Source organism: Coregonus lavaretus, assembly GCF_964263955.1.
Source record: "Coregonus lavaretus genome assembly, chromosome: 17".
Taxonomy (NCBI): Eukaryota; Metazoa; Chordata; class Actinopteri; order Salmoniformes; family Salmonidae; genus Coregonus; species Coregonus lavaretus.
In genome coordinates, this window is record NC_140004.1 from 10,014,539 (window position 1) to 10,036,774 (window position 22,236).

The following is a 22,236-nucleotide window of genomic DNA, read 5'->3' on the forward strand; positions in this document are numbered from 1 at the left end:
CGACGACAACGTTGAAATGGGGGTATCAGTACGTGCAGGTGCAGGTCCAGGCTAGCCATCGTAGACATCAGCTCCTCCACATCACCACCTGGGAAGAGGAAGAGTGATAAACAGCTGAGTGTCTGAAAAGCCCAGTGGAGGCTGGTTGAGGGAGAACATTTGGAGATTACATTGAGCCCATCCTCCCATTTCTCCCGCCACAATCTGGGTTTTCCGACCCTCCCATGGTGGAGCCGTCACTGGCTTACCACCTCCAACCCACACACCGTGCTGCTAACACTACTGGCAGTTCACTCCCTGGAAAGACAGAGCGCTTTTCTGCCTCCATTTTCCATAAGACGCACAAAGCCTCGGCCTTATCAATCAGAGCACTTAACGTGACCTCTTTATTGTTGGCTTACCAGGCAGTGTTACTGGAGGATGTGTGGAAGCAACTGGATTCGGGGACCCTGAATAAGGATGCTTGGAATGAGATCTGTAAGATTACGGATCTAAACCTCCGGGCCTCACGTAATGCCATCCAAGGCTGTGGTCATACCATGAGCCTGGCGGTGGTGGAAGAAACAGACAAAGAAATGGTGGACCTCCTGGATGCCCCTGTGACACCCAAGGAGTTGTTCGGCCCGCTGTCGCCGCCATGCAGCAGATGTATGAAAGAAGGCGAAGCCTCCCAGGCCCTGTGGCAGCCTATTGGTCACTGCAACTCGCCCTAGCCTCACAGCAGGGAGGAGGCAACAAGCTGTCTTTGGGGGCCCACGACTCCCGGAGACTCAGCAGACTGCCAATGTCTTCGCTCACATGGGAAAATGGGGGATGTGCACTCTTACCCTCAAGTGCCATCCCCCCTTTGGTTATCCCCTAGGCACCTTCTCATGTTTTAAGCCAGGACGACAGTCAGCATGTCCGCTCTCCCTCCAGTCTCTTCTGACTTACGGAGCTGGATGACATTGCCATATGCCATAACCATGGCTCCCCTTGCCTTGCGGCATTATCGCCTCTTACTGTCTATTGCGCAAGCAACACATTTTACACAATTCCCATGTTTCCATACACTAAACAGGGAAACAGGTTTCCGAGGTTCACTTCAAAGATTGCCGTAACCCACTGGGTTTCTCTGGATCTTTTTTAGGATAATCTTATGGCAATTTAGCTCCATTGATAGAAAAGTATTTATATCGAGCTATAGGACAGTCAGTAAGGTATTCCATTATTCATATTTTCTGGTCCGAACCCCAGACAGCTATCTGGTACACCAAGTCCACCAGTCTCGGGCATTTTTTCCTCGTCCCGTTCCTACCTGTGCTTGGTTCACGCAGTCTGGGATTTGTCAGCTCTACTTTCCCTTTGGGGAAATGTTCACTCTTGTTATCCCTCCTCTCCGAGGTAGGGCCAAGACTGACCAGACACATAGCTGATCTATTGCTTAGGATTAGGACATCTGTGTTACAAGCATGTTTCCTTCCTCCTTTAAGCTACACCGGTTGAAGCCTTATGTCACTTCGTTGGCTGCTCTCTCGCGCAAAAGCCCCCACTCGGTGACACGGTATAGCCAAACTCATTGCCACCTGCTAGGGACAGTCAAAGAGGATCAGGCATGTTTTGGAAAGAACGCTATGCCCATATGCCTCGGACAGATACGAGGCTATCCCAGCAATGGCACACACTGTCTGCTATCTCCTGCAATATTATCACGCCCTGGGGTGCGAATGACACGCTCGCGCTGGCACTTTAAACCAGTTCCTGAGAGCCCGCCCTCTGCATCTATCCAGACTGATTTGAAAGACAGACTGTAAAAAGCAACAACCCTATGAGGGTTTTGGAGACCCCGTCCCTGCTTAATGTTTACGCACCACTAGGGGTGGAAGCACTGGCACAAGGGTAATGCCCTAGGCTTTTTCTCTCTCCTAGGCCTGACACAGGCTTATCCCTCATCTTCGAGCCCTTCAATGACCAAGGATACCCTGGTTGGCGGAGATAACTCTCCCGCTTTTAACCAGTCCTGGTAGTCACCGTTACGCAGGGATCTGCAGACCCAAATGCACGGAGAGATTTGCCTGCGACAAGCTGCCTACTCAAGACCTTTCACCAGAGTGCCAGTGCCCCTTTTTCGAGAAGTGGTGTGACCTACACAGATCATCCCTTGGAAACAGAGGGAAGATCTCCAAAGGTCCAGTTAACTGCGATCTCACCTGTCACATGTCGCACCAGCCTCAACATTTACAGTAGGGTAACACCCTCTGTAGTTGAGGGTGCGTGTCACAAAACCAGTCTTCAAGCCTTTAGCCCGTCACATGGGACTAGAGGTCTTCAAGGGTCCACCCGAGACGGTCCTGTTTGATTGTCATGGGGTCTTGGGTCTATGTAACTACAGCTGATAGACTCGGTTGGACCTGACCACAGCTCTGCATAGCCTATAGCAGATTTATTTTACGCTAATAAGGTGACTTTACTGACTTATAGAAGGCTTAGCCAACATATAAAGACCTATTTGTTAACCAGAAGAGCAACTTGGCTGATAAACATACTTTTTTTTGTAACGTGGATCCAATCTGGTCTAGGTTAAGCTGTTGTTGGATCCATTCAGGTTTGGGTCTGATTGTTCTTGGGTCCGTTCGGGTCCTCTACATGGGACCGTCTGTTGTGCTTGAGGCTTTCCCATGGTGGCCTTTTGTGCCGCTGGAAAGCGGGGAAATTTCATATTTCTCTTTCTAACCTGCTTTTCCGTCTACCCTACGGCTACAAAGCAACCGTTCGTGCCTTCAGTTTGCCCTGGGGTCCTGCTGGGTACCTTGGTAGCCAAACCCAACCTTTATGCCTAGGGTCAGCGGCAACTGTGTTGTAGTGCCCTGGAGCTTGTGGTTACACCCACCGCTCTTCCCGTTTACAGAAGTAGAGTGTCTCCACCATTTGTGTCCAGCATGCACCTTGCACATTTGCTTGGATGAAAGCGAGAGTATTGCTCTAGAGCGGCAATGACCCCTGCAGTTTTTGGGCACCTCCCTGCAAGGCGAGTCCCCCTTCCTCGTTAACGGCTATCTTTGGATGGTAGAAGCTATTGTATTGGAAAATATAATAGCAAAGGCTACAGTTTGGAAGGGCTCATTCCACCAGAGGTATGGCTATCTCTTGGGCACTGTTTAAGGCATCTCCTTATGGGAGTTTTGCATTTTGGCACGTGGAGCCACCCCTCATACTTTTATGAGGTCTTTACCGACTGGATGTCACTGCATCTTTTTTGTGGCATACTCCCTCTGTGTCGGAGACTCTGAGGGATGATGCTGTTGGAACTACACTGGCTTCGGAGAGGATGTCTGCATTGTGGGAGTTGGCCATATCCCATAGTGAGACATCGAAACGAGTATTTGAAATGAGATTACTTACGTAACCCCAGTTCTATATGAATATGAGTGAGATCGCAAGGAAGATAAGCAAGAGTGCAAGGAGGAGAGGCAGTTTGGCGGATGAAAGGCTCCCTTTATGGAGAGGAGGGGCTCTCATTCGCCACTCGACTTGTCGGTCTCCAACAGATGCTGTGTGATTGGATACTTCGAGCTTATGGACACGCCCAGGCACATCCCATAGTGAGACATCTCACTCATATTCTCATAGAACCGGGGTTACATAAGTAACCTTGAGTTCTTTGCAAGTCCTTCTCCTGTAGAGTGTGGTTTGTTTGCATTTATATGAACCACTGCCCCATTTTGGAAATTGAAATACAATACTTACAGTATATCAACCATGGCTCAACATTTTTACAATGAACCAATATACTTTTCAAGCTATTCATGATGCTGAGAAACATGGACAGGCCACTGTGGTAGTGAAAAGACTAGCCTAGCACTAACAACCATTAGCATTCACAGCACCATCCACAGTCCTCTCAATGACATTGTTATAACATCTTTGTTTTCCACCAGAAAAACATCAACCACTCGTGAAAAGGAAAGGGTATGTAGTTGTCTGTCAACCTGCCCGTCTGTACATACAGTCGATCAGAGAAGAGAACTCCATATTTTAGTGATTTCTTTAATACAGTATGTCTGTGAGGCCCAAACTTGGTTCTCTGAGGTTGTATAGAGCAGCTATTACTATTCCTGTGTGCTCTGCACTCCAGCAACACTTGGCAACAATGTAAGGTTGTCACTTGTTTTCGACCCTTCTCTCTCTACCATGAAGCTAATGAGTGTGAGTGTGTGTGTGTGCATGTATGTGTGTGTGTTTGTGTGGGCGTGCATGTGTCCAAATGCCCTTAAAGTGGAAGTAATAGTGTTAGTAGTGTTAATTGGTAACATTTTTCCACGTACATTGTTACTTAATGCATCACATGTTGCATACATAAGTGCTGTTAACCATTAACAGCCTTTGCACCTATTAACTTTAATGTCACTCTGTTGTGAAGGGAAGCAGAGGCCCCATGAGTTTCAAAACCACATTTGTTTTGCTGCCACACACTGCCCACACACCCCTGCCAGAACTTGTGGTATTTCAACCCACTTGATGTTGCTTAACAATACAGCGGTTTATATGAATATGAGTGCAGTACTAGAGTAAGAAGCATTCACAGGCTGGCAGGTGTATCACTCAACACAGTACGATTCATTAGCAATAGCAAAACATTCTTTGGTGGTGCAACTAAAGTGAGTACTTGATATTCAGAGCACAGCTTAACGTCCTTGAGGTAAAACAAAAAAATAGCTGTTGAATGGAGCAGTGGTTAACAAAGTTTTAGAGACCAAGTGAGACATGGAAAGATCTCTCTTGTGAATGACAAAACACATTTCACCCAATAAAAAGTTTGTGTCATCACTGTCAAACTGTTTAGACAGTATGTGTGTGTATATACTTCATAATACATTCAACTCAAAATGATCACAAAAAACATTCAAGAAGTTTGAAGGATATTTCCATTTGACTTATTTTGCAGAATGGAATTCATTATCAAGAGTCAGTTTTGTCATCTTTTTAAAGGTAATATAGAACCTGAGCACGATAAACAACTGGGTAAGCCTGGTTCTTTTTGGGCAGAATGTGGGCGTTTGTTTTTCCCTACACAATTTGTGAAAATCTCCATGGTAACTGTTCATTATTTCCACTCTCACTGACACACCAACAACAAACACATCTCAAAATGTAATTTTGTATGAGAATGATGTTTCCCTATGAAGAAATCAATAACAGTCTTCATTAAGACTGAATGAACCCTTTTTGCAATTTCACATTTGAAAATCGTATTTTCACAAGTGAAATAGCTGTTTTCACATGTTGAGCTTACATTTCCCATGTATTAAATTATAGTTCACATGTTAACACCACCTTTTCACATGTGAGGAGAATAACATGTTTTCACCTCACATGTGAATTGCAGTTTCAAATGTGGAATTGCAGATTCACATGTTGGGTTGAAATAATGTTATTCTCCTCACATGTGAAAATATGGTGTTAACATGTTGCAGTAGCAATGTTTCCACCGGTGGAATTAGGGTGACCAAATCTAAAAAGCCCAAAGGGACAAGGGAACAATTCTGCAGGACATTCGCGAAACAGTGGACAGAATAATTGTTTTTGGGGCAGGTTAATGGATCACATTAAAAAGGCGACATAGTTCTGCTGTGTGAAGGTCACTGCCTGTTAAAGGGGCAATCCTTAGTTGCTACATCAGTTTTTGGACTTATAAATATGAACCCATTAATTCTTGAAGAATACACTGAGTTTACAAACCATTAAGAACACCTGCTCTTTCCATGACAGACTGACCAGGTGAATCCAGGTGAAAGCTATGATCCCTTATTGATGTCACTTGTTAAATCCACTTCAATCAGTGTACATGAAGGGGAGGAGACAGGTTAAAGAAGGAGTTAAAAGCTTTGAGACAATTGAGACATGGATTGTGTATGTGTGCAATTCAGAGGGTAACTGGGCAAGACAAAAAATGTAAGTGCCTTTTGCATGGGGTATGGTAGTAGGTACCAGGCACACCAGTTCATCTCAAGAACTGCAACGCTGCTGGGTTTTTCACGCTCAACAGTTTCCCGTGTGTATCAAGAATGGTCCACCACCCAAAGGACATCCAGCCAACTTGACATAACTGTGGGAAGCATTGGAGTCAACATGGGCCAGCATCCCTGTGGAATGCTTTCGACACCTTGTAGAGTCCATGCCCTGACGAATTCAGGCTGTTCTGAGGGCAAAAGGGGGGGGGGGGGGGGGGGTGCAACTCAATATTAGGATGGTGTTCCTAATGTTTGGTATACTCAGTGTATAACGTATAAATGCCTCATGAGCGTAGTTCAACTGTCATACCCCATCAGAACCCAAAATATAAGCTTGTTTTACGCTAATGTTTGTAAACAAAGTAAATGTAAACAACCACTGTATAGCCTAAAAACATGTTTAAAACTTTAATAGTGTAATAGTGTTATTATACGGTGCAATCCTCTAGTGAGTGAGTTACATTTTGTGCCATTAATACCAAGCAAAACTTCTGAAGTCAAGAACAAAATTCTAAGTATTGCAAACAAAAACAATGATATTGAAAGCAAAAAACACAAACCCAAAATTATTGATAGCAAAACAAAATATTGCAAGGAAATCATATTTTTTTATAGTAAATAAAACGGCTCTCTCTTTCCTGCAATTTTCCCTATCTTTGGTTACCTTGGCCTTTGCTTTCACTGCTTTGTTTCTAGTTGCAAGATTTGGTACATTAATTCCAGCAACATAGCAACCTGCATCCCACTGCTGGTTTACCTCTGAAACTAAGCAGGGTTGGTCCTGGTCGGTCCCTGGATGGGAGACCAGATGTAGCTGGAAGTGGGAAAAAAATATCACATGGGGAATTTATTTTTTCACAAGGGAAAAATGTACAGTGAGGAAAAAAAAGTATTTGATCCCCTGCTGATTTTGTACGTTTGCCCACTGACAAAGACATGATCAGTCTATCATTTTAATGGTAGGTTTATTTGAACAGTAAGAGACAGAATAACAAAAAAAATATCCAGAAAAACGCATGTCAAAATTGTTATAAATTGATTTGCATTTTAATGAGGGAAATAAGTATTTGACCCCTCTGCAAAACATTACTTAGTACTTGGTGGCAAAACCCTTGTTGGCAATCACAGAGGTCAGACGTTTCTTGTAGTTGGCCACCAGGTTTGCACACATCTCAGGAGGGATTTTGTCCCACTCCTCTTTGCAGATCTTCTCCAAGTCATTAAGGTTTCGAGGCTGACGTTTGGCAACTCGAACCTTCAGCTCCCTCCACAGATTTTCTATGGGATTAAGGTCTGGAGACTGGCTAGGCCACTCCAGGACCTTAATGTGCTTCTTCTTGAGCCACTCCTTTGTTGCCTTGGCCGTGTGTTTTGGGTCATTGTCATGCTGGAATACCCATCCACGACCCATTTTCAATGCCATGGCTGAGGGAAGGAGGTTCTCACCCAAGATTTGATGGTACATGGCCCCGTCCATCGTCCCTTTGATGCGGTGAAGTTGTCCTGTCCCCTTAGCAGAAAAACACCCCCAAAGCATAATGTTTCCATCTCCATGTTTGACGGTGGGGATGGTGTTCTTGGAGTCATAGGCAGCATTCCTCCTCCTCCAAACACGGCGAGTTGAGTTGATGCCAAAGACCTCGATTTTGGACTCATCTGACCACAACACTTTCACCCAGTTATCCTCTGAATCATTCAGATGTTCATTGGCAAACTTCAGACGGGCCTGTATATGTGCTTTCTTGAGCAGGAAGACCTTGCGGGCGCTACAGGATTTCAGTCCTTCATGGCGTAGTGTGATACCAATTGTTTTCTTGGTGACTATGGTCCCAGCTGCCTTGAGATCATTGACAAGATCCTCCCGTGTAGTTCTGGGCTGATTCCTCACCATTCTCATGATCATTGCAACTCCACGAGGTGAGATCTTGCATGGAGCCCCAGGCCGAGAGAGATTGACAGTTCTTTTGTGTTTCTTCCATTTACGAATAATCGCACCAACTGTTGTCACCTTCTCACCAAGCTGCTTGGCGTTGGTCTTGTAGCCCATTCCAGCCTTGTGTAGGTCTACAATCTTGTCCCTGACATCCTTGGAGAGCTCTTTGGTCTTGGCCATGGTGGAGAGTTTGGAATCTGATTGATTGATTGCTTCTGTGGACAGGTGTCTTTTATACAGGTAACAAACTGAGATTAGGAGCACTCCCTTTAAGAGTGTGCTCCTAATCTCAGCTCGTTACCTGTATAAAAGACACTTGGGAGCCAGAAATCTTTCTGACTGAGAGGGGGTCAAATACTTATTTCCCTCATTAAAATGCAAATCAATTTATAACATTTTTGACATGCGTTTTTCTGGATTATTTTGTTGTTATTCTGTCTCTCACTGTTCAAATAAACCTACCATTAAAATTATAGACTGATCATTTCTTTGTCAGTGGGCAAACATACAAAATCAGCAGGGGATCAAATACTTTTTCCCCTCACTGTACATGTGAAACTTCACACATGTCCGAGAACCACAACTGAATTTCAACAACAACAAAAAGTATATATACAGTATTTTACATGTCATTCACACATCTGAAAACCATGTGATTTTTTCATGCGTTTTTTTTTTCACTTAATTTTTTTGTAAGGGAAGAGCACTATATCTTCCATGTTGCCATATCAATAATTCCGTACAAATTAATATTTTATGAACATCGAAATTGCACCAGAAAGGCTGCGATTGTGAGGTTCAAGCAAGCCTGAGATATTTTGTGCTAACCCAAAGTAGGTTAAGCAGATTTGGTCCCCACAACATATGACGCAGATCCCAGTCGCTCACCATTGGGCCTGTCCCCAAGCAGTGCTAATAATCCTTCCTGCAAACAAGCTGTCAGTTTCACTCACTTCTCTCCACAAATGTAATACTTTTCACTGGAATGTAACTGGGAATAAGCCATTATGGCTCAATCCTTAGGCAGTACCCCCGATCCCCACCCCAAGTATGGATCTCTGTGAAACCAATGTTAAACTAAAAAATAAATTTGGACAAGAATGTTAAACACAGAGGACCAAATTCAAATGCGATGGCCACATCCATTACTCAGAAAGGGGACTTTACTTTTTAGAGCAGCCCAGGTAAACTTAGTTTCTAAATGGACTCCAGTTGAGGACTCCAATTGCATGAACATTTCACTGCACCACAGCCAACAGCACCTTATTTGCTCACCGCCGTGGCACACCTGAGGGGTTGGTACCACACCCCAGGAAAAATAAGGTAAAACATTTGTCATTCCCAGATATAACAACTTTCCACACCTGCACCCCCACCTTATACCACCAGGAGAATGTTGCCCCATCCAGGTCATGAAGCCCACACACAAACAGATACAGCAGGCCAGGTAGTAGGTGGTCCTTATCCCTAAAGAGACAATAACAAACTCCACACTGACTATACCTACACTGAACTGCCTCAGGCATTCAGTGACATCAAGAGCAAGATGTACAGTAGCTTCAGTAAATCTGTATCAGAAATTATTTTGGCTCCTCAAGCATGCGGCTCAAGCAACCATAGGGTGCCATTTTCAGCTTAAAGGCCCAGTGCAGTCAAAATTCGTTTTTTCCTGTGCTTTGTATCATATTGTACAACAGCTGATGAAACTAACGCTGTAAAAGTTTGAAAAAAAATGTATGAGTGTTATTTCCTGATAGTTGATAGCTGGTTGAAAATGCAATTGAAACAGGACCTTCTAATCAGCAGGTTTTGCACGGGTGGAGTTTTGGCTTGCCTGCTGACATCACCATGCGTTATACGTCAATAGACCAATAACAAAGAGTTCCAAACCTCTCTGCCAGTAACAGCTAGTTGTCAGGTTACAAAGCCCTCCAATTGGGCCCCTCACTCAGACCACCCCCAGACAGTCCTAGCAAAATCTTTGCTTGAGAAATCATTTTTTGCTAAAAAATCTATTTTTGTTTATTTTTGACCATTTTAAAGGAAAACTATTACAGTAAGGTACTTAAAATTGTTACCCAGAAATTATTTAACATTGAGATTGACTGTGTGCTCACAGAACAGGGCTGTGGGAAGGTGAGCGAAAATGGAGGAAATCTAAACTTCCGGAGGACCTATCATCCTTCCACTCTCTCCTCTCTACCTTCTCTGCTTCTGTATCTGCTGCTAAAGCTGCTTTCTATCACTCTAAATTCCAAGCCTCTGTCCCTCTCTGCGGATTACTTTGTCAACCACTTTGAAAAAAAGGTTGACAACATGAGCTCCTCATTTACTCAGCCTACTGAGTCCACTGGACCCACTCACACAGAACTACCCTACACCTTGACCTCTTTCTCCCAAATCAAATAGAATTGGATTTGTTGCGTACACAGATTAGCAGATGTTAAAGCAGGTGCAGCGTAATGCTTATGTTTCTAGCTCCAGCAGTGCAGTAAGTGTCTAACAGTACAATACTAATACACAAATACCCCCCCCCCAAAAAATTTTTAAAAATATATATATCTATATATATATATCAGAACGAACAATATCAAAATGAGCAATGTCAGAGTCCGGAATATAAATACGTATAGACAGTATGGACAATATATAAGTAGGAAAAGGTATGTACAGCAGTAGTTAAATAGGATGAGCTATGTCGAGAATACAGTGTGTACAGTGCCTTCAGAAAGTATTCATACCCCTTGACTTAGTCCACATTGTTGTGTTACAGCCTGAATTCAAACTTGATTTAAAAAAAATTCTCACTCATCTACACACAATATCCCATAATGAAAGTAAAAACAGGTTTTTAGAAATGTTTGCATATGTATTGAAAATGAAACAGAAATATTTAATTTACATAAGTGTTCACACCCCTGTGTCAATACTTTGTAGAAGCATCTTTTACAGCGATTACGACTATGAGTCTTTCTGGGTAAGTCTCTAAGCGCTTTCCACACCTGGATTGTGCAACATTTGTCCATTATTCTTTCAAAATTCTTTAAGCTCTGTCAAATTGGTTGATGATCATTGCTAGACAACCACTTTCAGGTCTTACCATATATTTTCAAGTAGATTTAAGTCAAAAATGTAACTCAGCCACTCAGGAACATTCACTGTCTTCTTGGTAAGCAACTCTAGTGTAGATTTGGCATAATATTTCAGGTTATTGTCCTGCTGGAAGGTGAATTAATCTCCCAGTGTCTGGTGGAAAGCAGACTGAACCAGGTTTTCCTCTAGGATTTTGCCTATGCTTAGCTCCATTCCGTTTATTTTTTATCCTGAAAAACTCCCAAGTCCTTAACGATTACAAGCATACCCATAACCTGATGCAGCCACCACTATGCTTGAAAATATGGAGAGTGGTACTCAGTAATGTGTTGTATTGGATTTGCCCCAAACATAACACTTTGTATTCAGGACAAAAAGTTAATTGCTTTGCCACATTTGTTGCAGTATTACTTTAGTGCCTTGTTGCAAACAGGATGCATGTTTTGAAATATTTTTTATTCTGTACAGGCTTCCTTCTTTTCACTCTGTCAATTAGGTTAGTATTGTGGAGTAACTACAATGTTGTTGATCCATCCTCAGTTTTCTCCTATCACAGCCATTAAACTCTGTAACTGTTTTAAAGCCACCATTGGCCTCATGGTGAAATCCCTGAGCGGTTTCCTTCCTCTCCGGCAACTGAGTTAGGAAGGACGCCTTTATATTTGTAGTGACTGGGTGTATTGATGCAGCATCCAAAATGTAATTAATAACTTCACCATACTCAAAGGGATATTCAATGTCTATTTTTACCCATCTACCAATGGGTGCCCTTCTTTGCAAGGCATTGGAAAACCTCCCTGGTCTTTGTGTTTGAATATGTGTTTGAAATTCACTGCTTGACTGCGAGACCTTACAGATAATTGTATGTGTGGGGTACAGAGAAGAGGTAGTCATTCAAAAATCATGTTAAACACTATTATTGCACACAAAGTGAGTCCATGCAACTTATTATGTGACTTGTTAAGCTAATTCTTCCTCCTGAACTTATTTAGGCTTGCCATAACAAAGGGGTTGAATACTTATTGACTCAAGACAATTCAGCTTTTCATTTTTTATTAATTTGTAAGAAATTCAAAAAATGTAATTCCACTTTGACATTATGGGGTATTTTGTGTAGGCCAGTGACAAAAAAACTATATTTTATCTAAATTCAGGCTGTAACACAACAAAATGTGGAACAATTCAAGGGGTGGGAATACTTTCTGAAGGCACTGTACATATAAAGTTATTAATTGATTAGCTTAATTTCTCAGATATCAAATAAAATTAATAAAATAATGTTGCAGGAATGCTAATCTTATCTGTTTTTAACTACAGAAACGATTTGTGACCAGTGTTCAATGACTCCATATACTGTACATAGGGTCCCAGCTTTGATGCACCTGTACTGTCTCCGTCTGCTAGATGGTAGCAGGTTGAACAGGCCGTGGCTCGGGTGGCTGAGGTCCTTAATGAGCTTCTTGGCCTTCCTGTGACACCAGGTGCTGTAGATGTCCTGGAGGGCAGGTAGTGTGCCCCCGGTGATGCGTTGGGCTGAACGCACCACCCTCTGGAAAGCCCTTCATTTGCGGGCGGTGCAGTTGCCGTATCAGGCGGTGATACAGCTTGACAGAATGCTCTCGATGGTGCAGCTGTAGACGTTCGTGAGGGTCTTAGGTCGCCAAGCTGAATTTCTTCTTCAGCCTCCATCACGGTGTCGGTGTGGAGGGACCATTTCAGGTCCTCAGTGATGTGCACGTCGAGGAACTGCTTTTGACCCTCTCCACTGCGGCCCCGTGGATGTTGGCTCCTTCGTTTTGTTGACATTGAGGGAGAGGTTATTTCCCTGGCACCACTCCGCCGGGGCTCTCACCTGTAGGCTGTCTCGTCGTTGTTGGTAGTCAGGCCTACCACTGATGTGTTGTCAGCTAACTTGATGATTGAGTTGGAGATGTGCGTAGCCACGCAGTCATGGGGGAACAGGGAGTACAGGAGGGGGCTGAGCACTCACCCCTGTGGGGCCCCCATGTTGAGGATCAGCGTGGCGGAGGTGTTGTTGCCTACCTTCACCACCTGGGGTCAGCCCGTCAGGAAGTCTTGGATCCACAGGGAGGACTTCAGACCCAGGGCCCTGAGCTTAGTGATGAGCTTGGAGGGCACTATGTTGTTGAAGGCTGAGCTGTAGTCGATGAACAGCATTCTCACTTAGTTATTCCTCTTGTCCAGGTGGAATAGGGCAGTGTGCAGTGCAATGGCAATGGGGCGTCCGTTGATCTGTTGGGGCGATATGCAAAGTATAGTGGGTCTTAACTAGTCTCTCAAACACTTCATGATGTCAGAAGTGCTATGGGGCAATAGAAATTTAGTTTAGTCACCTTCACTTTCTTGGGTTCAGGAACAATGGTGGACATCCTGAAGCAAGTCGGGACAACAGACTGGGATAGGGAGAGATTGAATATGTCCGTAAACACTCCAGCCAGCTGGTCTGCACATGCTCTGAGGAGGGTGCTTGGGATGCCGTCTGGGCCGGCAGCCTTGTGAGGGTTAACACACTTGAATGTCTGACTCACGTCAGCCACGGAGATTGGGAGCACACAGTCCTTGTGAGCGGCGGGTGCCCACGTCTGCGGCTCAGTGCTGTTTTCCTCGAAGCGGGCAAAAAACTTGTTTAGCTTGTCCGGGAGTGAGGTGTCGGTATCTACGACGTGGCTGACTTTCCCTTTATACTCCGTGATTGTCTGGAGTCCCTGCCACTTGCGTCTTGTCACATGTGTCTCATCCCCTCTGTCTCCAGATGAAATCCTGCAACTAGTGATGTCCAGCCGCCGTCAACCTGCCCACTCGACCCCATCCCTTCTCCAGACTATCTTTGGAGACCTTCTTCCATTCCTCACTTCCATCATCATCTGACCACTGGCTGCATCCCCCTGACTTCAAGATGGCCAAAATTACTCCAACACTCGACCCCTCTGATGTCAAAAACAACAGATCGGTATCCCTTCTTTCTTTTCTTTCCAAAACACCCGTGCGTGCTGGTCTCTGACCAACTCTCTCGTTATCTCTCTGAGAACGATTTTCTTGACCCTAACCAGTCAGGCTTCAAGACGGGTCACTCAACTGAGATTGCTTTCCCCTGTGTCACAGAGGCTCTCCGCTCTGCCAAAGCTCTCTCTCTCCTCTATTCTCATCCTCCTAGATCTATCTGCTGCCTTCGACAAATTGAACCATCAGATCCTCCTCGCCACCCTCTCAGGGCTGGGTGTCTCAAGCTCTGCACACTCCCGGATTCCATCCTACTTGGCAGTTCGCTCCTACCAGGTGGCGTGGAGAGGATCTGTGTCTGCACCACGTGCTCTCATTACTGGTATCCCCCAGGGCTCGGTTCTAGACCCTCTTTTCTCTGTACACCAAGTCACTCAGCTCTGTCATATCCTCTCATGGTCTCTCCTATCATTGCTATGCAGATGACACTCAACTACTTTATCATTCACCCCTTCTGACACCCAGGAGGTGACACACATCTCTACATGTCTGGCAGATATCTCAGCTTGGATGTCGGCCCACCACCTCAAGCTCATCTTGACAAGACGGAGATGCTCTTCCTCCCATCACGGTAGACAACTCCACGGTGTACCCCCCCAGAGAGCAAAGAACCTTGGCAAGACCCGGGACAGTACCCTGTTGTTCTATGCAAACATCAAAAAAGTGACTCGCTCCTGTAGGTTCAAGCTCTACAACATTACATTTACATTTTAGTCATTTAGCAGACACTCTTATCCAGAGCGACTTACAGTTTGTGAGTGCATACATTATTTAATTTTTCATACTGGCCCCCTGTGGGAATCGAACCCACAACCCTGGCATTGCAAACAATTGTGCGCCGCCCCATGGGTCTCCCGGTTACGACAGAGCCTGGATTCGAACCAGGATCTCTAGTGGCACAGCTAGCACTGCGATGCAGTGCCTTAGACCACTGCGCCACTCGGGAGTGGTCTAACATCTATAGAGTATGACCTTCCTCACACAGAAAGCAGTGCAAGTCCTAATCCAGGCACTCATCATATCCCGTCTGGCCTACTGCAACTCTCTGTTGGCTGGGCTCCCTGCTTGTGCCATCAAACCCCTGCAACTTATCCAGAACGCTGCAGCCCGTCTGCTGGTCAACCTTCCCAAGTTCTCCCATGCCACCCCGCTCCTCCTTACACTCCACTGGTTTCCAGTCAAAGCTCACATCCACTACAAGACCATGGTGCTTGCCTACGGAGCAGCAAGGGGAACTGCCCCTCCCTACATTCAGGCTATGCTCAAACCCTACATACCAACTCTGAGCACTCTGTTCTGCCACCCCTGGTCTCTTGGCTGTCCCACCCCTACGGGACGTCAGCTCCTGCTCAGCCCAGTCAAAGCTCTTCTCTGTCCTGGCATCCCAATGGTCCCTGCCCATCTTCCGAAAACTGCTAAATGACTAAAATGTCAAATGCAAATGTAGATAAAAACAGCTGCATTGGGCCTTTAATCTGGTAAACCTTGAAAGTCATCACTTCGATGCGGTCAGATCTTCACCAGTAATGCAATGCAAGAGTGTATCGTTGCTGTCTAACAAAAACCTTGTAACAAAATTTGTGTCTATTTTTTTTACATTTATTGAAAGCAGTAACTCCCCTTAATGTATTCTGAACATCTCATGACTCTAGGACCAAGAACATTTATTCAAAATAGCTTCTGAAGTTTCCTAATTGTATGTTCGTTAATAGGAAAATATGTTAAAATATTCTGTTTTGGAGATGAGGTTTTCATCAGACAGTGACGGTATGTTTTCCTTCTGTAAGTATGTGGTTTCTCTATGCTGTAGACGAACCAACAGGATACATTTTCCCTCAAGCGTGGGTGACTGGTTATTTAACATATCAATTGGTTATTATATTAACATTTCATTCACCTAACACCTGTTCCACAGGTAAATGATGATACCAGCCAGGGTTAGGAACGTGGTCGTCGTCGGGTGAGGTTGTGTCTCTCTCTGGCGGGAGGTAAGCTTGGCTTATATCGCTTATATACATAGTTTGTCGAGTAAAGCTTAAACTATGTATTTAGATTGTAGTTATGTATTGTAGGTAGTTATCGTGGGTTGTTGTATGTAATTATTGTAGGTAAGTATTGTATTCGGCTGAGCCCGGTGAAGCACGAAGCTAGCTAACCCACTACCTGGACTAGCTAGCGGGTAGCTACTGGTAACTATTAGCAACTGTGGATAGTTGTTTCACGCCTGAGAGTACCTGTAATTACGCCAGCTAGCTGCCTACAATAATTACATACAATAATGCCTACCATTCAGCTGTTTTTCTAACCTCATTGTCTGAAGCGTTAACGTTAGGTAGTAAGTGGCTACTGTGCTCGAAATGTAGCTAGCTTGTTGCTACCTGGATAGCTACTAAACAATAGCTGAAATGACCTAGCGAACAGACGCGAACTGGCTGAGTCAATTCAGTGGCTAGCTTTGCACTTGGCTAGCTAACAGTAGCTGCTAGGGGTAAGTTATAACCTACATTTGTGTTTTGTTTTTACATACTGGTAGCCAGAGTCGTTCAAGGGAATTCGGGACATGGGTGACTAGTTAACGTTAGCTTGGCTCTCTCTGTGTGTTCGTGCCGTGGGAGGAGGGGTATCTTCGTTGGCTGAAAGCAATGGCTAGCTAGTATGCTAACTATTCTAGCTAACTAACTGGCTGAATAAGTTGACGACGGACTCGCTCAAGCTGTCGGGACTAACCCACAATGTTAGACACGAACACGAATGATCTGCTTGGCGTGTTGACACACTGGTGGTTTGTTGTGGCCGAGTATTGGTGCTAAACCGTGTTGTTGGAGTCCGGCATGCTAGTTGGCTGTGGCGTCATTTGACTAGGTACCCTGGACGGTTTTCACGGAAGAATACTGTACCAAGTTAGCTAGCTGAATAAAAAGTTAGTCTATTCCTAGAAAACATTGAACCGCTGTAGTTTACAACAATTATAGTTTCTGAGGTGGAAGTTGGGAGAGTTATATTTGGGTGTTTGTCACGCCCTGGCTCTGGGGACACTTAAATGTTGAGCCAGGGTGTGGACTTGTTATGTTTAGTTTTCTATGGGTTTTGTTCTAGATCGTTTATTTCTATGTTGGCCAGGGTGGTTCCCAATCAGAGACAGCTGTAGCTCGTTGTCTCTGATTGGGGACCATACTTAGGCAGCCTGTTGGCACCAGTTTATTGTGGGATCTTGTTCCGTAAGGTTTGTTTTGGTGTTAACCTAGGACTTCACGTATCGTTTGGTTTGTTGTTTTGATCGTGTGTTGAGTACGAAATAAAGTATGTACGCTTACCACGCTGCGCCTTGGTCCGAGTCAGTCAACGATCGTGACAGAAGATCCCACCAACAGAGGACCAAGCAGCGTGCCCAGGAGGAGAAACGGCGCCAACCGCGCCGACGACGGACCCGCGAGAGGCAACCCCAATAATTTTTTTGGGGGGGGCACACGCCGTGGACGACGGGGCTGCTGGAAGCAGCTACAGGGCGAATCGGCGGATTAGGAGAGGAGGCCACCAGGTTACGGGGGCAATTGGTCACGAGGGAGAAGGAGAGTGTAGAGGCAAGGCGAGAGGAACTGGTTAGGCAGCAGAGGGAGCGGAGGTTTATGAGGAAACCCAGTCCCGCTCCTCGCACCAAGCAAGTGGTGTGTGTCACCAGTCCGGTCCGGCCCGTTCCTGATTCCCGCACAAGGCCAGTGGTGTGTGTTCCCAGTCCGGCCTGACCTGTTCCTGTTCCCCGCACTAAGCCTGTGGTACGCGTCGTCAGCCCGGTCCGGCCTGTTCCTGTCCCCCGCACCAAGCCTGTGGTGCGCGTCGTCAGCCCGGTCCGGCCTGTTCCTGCTCCCCGCACCAAGCCTGTGGTGCGCGTCGCCAGCCCGGTCCTGCCTGTTCCTGCCCCTCGCACCAAGCCAGTGGTGCGCATCGCCAGCCCGGTCCGGCCCGTTCCTGTTCCCCGCACTAAGCCTGTGGTACGCGTCGTCAGCCCGGTCCGGCCTGTTCCTGTCCCCCGCACCAAGCCTGTGGTGCGCGTCGTCAGCCCGGTCCGGCCTGTTCCTGCTCCCCGCACCAAGCCTGTGGTGCGCGTCGCCAGCCCGGTCCTGCCTGTTCCTGCCCCTCGCACCAAGCCAGTGGTGCGCATCGCCAGCCCGGTCCGGCCCGTTCCTGCTCCCCGCACCAAGTCAGTGGTGCGCGTCTTCAGCCCGGTCCGGCCCGTTCCTGCTCCCCGCACCAAGCCAGTGGTGTGCGTCGTCAGCCCGGTCCAGCCCGTTCCTGCTCCCCGCACCAAGCCAGTGGTGCGCGTCGTCAGCCCGGTCCGGCCAGTGGTGCGTGTCGTCACAACGATCGTGACAGTGTTTCAGTGAAACGTAAGTGAGGGAGGCCCCGCTCTCTTGCTTTCCCAGATGTTTAGTTCATTTCATTCCGATCTCCTTTGCATTATTGTAGACATTTTATGTAGCCTGTCAACTATGCCTCTGTCTATCCCTGTTCTCTCCTCTCCGCACAGGCTATACAAACGCCTCACACCGCGTGGCTGCTGCCTCTCTAACCTGGTGGTCCCTGCACGCACCACCCACGTGGAGTTCCAGGTCTCCGGCAGCCTCTGGAACTGCCGTTCTGCGGCCAACAAGGCAGAGTTCATCTCAGCTTATGCTACCCTCCAGTCCCTCGACTTCTTGGCGCTGATGGAAACATGGATTACAACTGAAAACACTGCTACTCCTACTGCTCTCTCCTCGTCTGACCATGTGTTCTCGCATACCCCGAGAGCATCTGGTCAGCGGGGTGGTGGCACAGGAATCCTCATCTCTCCCAAGTGGACATTCTCTCTTTTTCCCCTGACCCATCTGTCTATCTCCTCATTTGAATTCCATGCTGTCACAGTCACTAGCCCATTCAAGCTTAACAACCTTGTCATTTATCGCCCTCCAGGTTCCCTTGGAGAGTTCATCAATGAGCTTGACAAGTTCCTTTCCTGAGGATGGCTCACCCCTCACAGTTCTGGGTGACTTCAACCTCCCTACGTCTACCTTTGACTCATTTCTCTCTGCCTCCTTCTTTCCACTCCTCTCCTCTTTTGACCTCACCCTCTCACCATCCCCCCCTACTCACAAGGCAGGCAATACGCTTGACCTCATCTTTACTAGATGCTGATCTTCTACTAATCTCACTGCAACTCCCCTCCATGTCTCCGACCACTACTTTGTATCCTTTTCTCTCTCGCTCTCCTCCAACACTACTCACTCTGCCCCTACTCAGATGGTAATGCGCCATCGCAACCTTCGCTCTCTCTCTCCCGCTACTCTCTCCTCTTCCATCCTATCATCTCTTCCCTCTGCTCAATCCTTCTCCCTCCAATCTCCTGATTCTGCCTCCTCAACCCTCCTCTCCTCCCTTTCTGCATCCTTTGACTCTCTATGTCCCCTATCCTCCCGGCCGGCTCGGTCCTCCCCTCCTGCTCCGTGGCTTGACGACTCATTGCGAGCTCACAGAACAGGGCTCCGGGCAGCCGAGCGGAAATTGAGGAAAACTAGACTCCCTGCGGACCTGGCATCTATTCACTCCCTCCTCTCTACATTTTCTTCATCTGTTTCTGCTGCTAAAGCCACTTTCTACCACTCTAAATTCCAAGCATCTGCCTCTAACCCTAGGAAGCTCTTTGCCACCTTCTCCTCCCTGCTGAATCCATGAAGACCATGGTGCTTGCCTACGGAGCTGTGAGGGGAACAGCACCTCCATACCTTCAGGCTCTGATCAGTCCCTACACCCAAACGAGGGCATTGCGTTCATCCACCTCTGGCCTGCTGGCCCCTCTACCTCTGCGGAAGCACAGTTCCCGCTCAGCCCAGTCAAAACTGTTCACTGCTCTGGCACCCCAATGGTGGAACAAGCTCCCTCATGACACCAGGACAGCGGAGTCACTCACCACCTTCCGGAGACACTTGAAACCCCACCTCTTTAAGGAATACCTGGGATAGGATAAAGTAATCCTTCTACCCCCCCTTACCCCACCCCAAAAATGTTTTATTGTAAAGTGGTTATCCCCAGGTGAATGCACCAGTTTGTAAGTCGCTCTGGATAAGAGTGTCTGCTAAATGACGTAAATGTAAAAAATGTAAATGTAAAATCAGGCCTTGGTTAAAGATTAGGCCGCTCGCTTTCATCCATGGCTGATAAGGGCAGACGATCATGACAAAGTAACACCACACTTAATGTTCGACCACACCTCCCCCATTACTCCAGGTTTGTGAAATACAAGAACAGCTTGAAGAATCTTTTCCAAGTTTGTTAACCACCGCTTGACCAACAACCTTTTTGTCCCAAGACATTTAACAGCTATTTACCATGTTTGTCCTGAGCCTAATCAAGCCTGTGAAGTTATCATTTTGAACATTCTTGTTATATTATAAAACCTGCACTACTGATCGAATACTTAGCTTGTTGCACAACTTTGATTGATCAAAAAAATTGTCCCTGGAAAGCTGATGAAATAATAATTGTTTACCGATAACAGTCTAAGCCGGGGGAGGGGGACGGGGGGATTTTTTAAGAAGGTCATACCAAGGATCATTTGGCCTTACTGCTATTAGCCAATACAAACGCATTGAATAACAAGATTCACTACATGGAACAACAGATAGTCCCCCCAAAAACATCTAAAGGAAGTTTGTTCTGAAGTGTCTGTCCTACCTACAGTGCCTTGCAAAAGTATTCATCCCCCTTGGCGTTTTTCCTATTCTGTTGCATTACAACCTGTAATTTAAATGGATTGTATTTTGATTTCATGTAATGGACATACACAAAATAGCCCAAATTGGTGAAGTGAAATGAAAAAAATAACTTGTTTCCAAAAATTCAAAAAAAAACAATAATGGAAAAGTGGTGAGCACATATGTATTCAACCCCTTTGCTATGAAGCCCCTAAATAAGATCTGGTGCAACCAATTACCTTCAGAAGTCACATAATTAGTTAAATAAAGTCCACCTGTGTGCAATCTAAGTGTCACATGATCTCAATATATATACACCTGTTCTGAAAGGCACCAGAGTCTGCAACACCACTAAGCAAGGGGCACCATGAAGACCAAGGAGCTCTACAAACAGGTCAGGGACAAAGTTGTGGAGAAGTACAGATCAGGGTTGGGTTATAAAAAAATATCTGAAACTTTGAACATCCCACGGACCACCATTAAATCCATTATTTAAAAATGGAAAGAATATGGCACCACAACAAACCTGCCAAGAGAGGGCCGCCCACCAAAACTCATGGACCAGGCAAGGAGGGCATTAATCAGAGAGGCAACAAAGAGACCAAAGATAACCCTGAAGGAGCTGCAAAGCTCCACAGCGGAGATGGGAGTATCTGTCCATAGGACCACTTTAAGCCGTACACTCCACAGAGCTGGGCTTTACGGAAGAGTGGCCAGAAAAAAGTCATTGCTTAATGAAAAAAATAAGCAAACACGTTTGGTGTTCGCCAAAAGGCATATGGGAGACTCCCCAAACATATGGAAGAAGGTCCTCTGGTCAGATGAGACTAAAATTGAGGAAAACGCTATGTCTGGCGCAAACCCAACACCTCTCATCACCCCGAGAACACCATCCCCACAGTGAAGCATGGTGGTGGCAGCATCATGCTGTGGGGATGTTTTTCATCAGCAGGGACTGGGAAACTGGTCAGAATTGAAGGAATGATGATTGAATGATGATTGTTGAGGGAAACCTGTTTCAGTCTTCCAGAGATTTGAGACCGGGACGGAGGTTCAGCTTCCAGCAGGACAATGACCCTAAGCATACTGCTAAAGCAACACACGAGTGGTTTAAGGGGAAACATTTAAATGTCTTGGAATGGCCTAGTCAAAGCCCAGACCTTAATCCAATTGAGAATCTGTGGTATGACTTAAAGATTGCTGTACGCCAGCAGAACCCATCCAACTTGAAGGAGCTGGAGCAGTTTTGCCTTGAAGAATGGGCAGAAATCCCAGTGGCTAGATGTGCCAAGCTTATAGAGACATACCCCAAGAGACTTGCAGCTGTAATTGATGCAAAAGGTGGCTCTACAAAGTATTGACTTTTGGGGGGTAGGGGGGGTGAATAGTTATGAACGCTCAAGTTCTGTTTTTTTTTGTCTTATTTCTTGTTTGTTTCACACTTTTTTATTTTGCATCTTCAAAGTGGTAG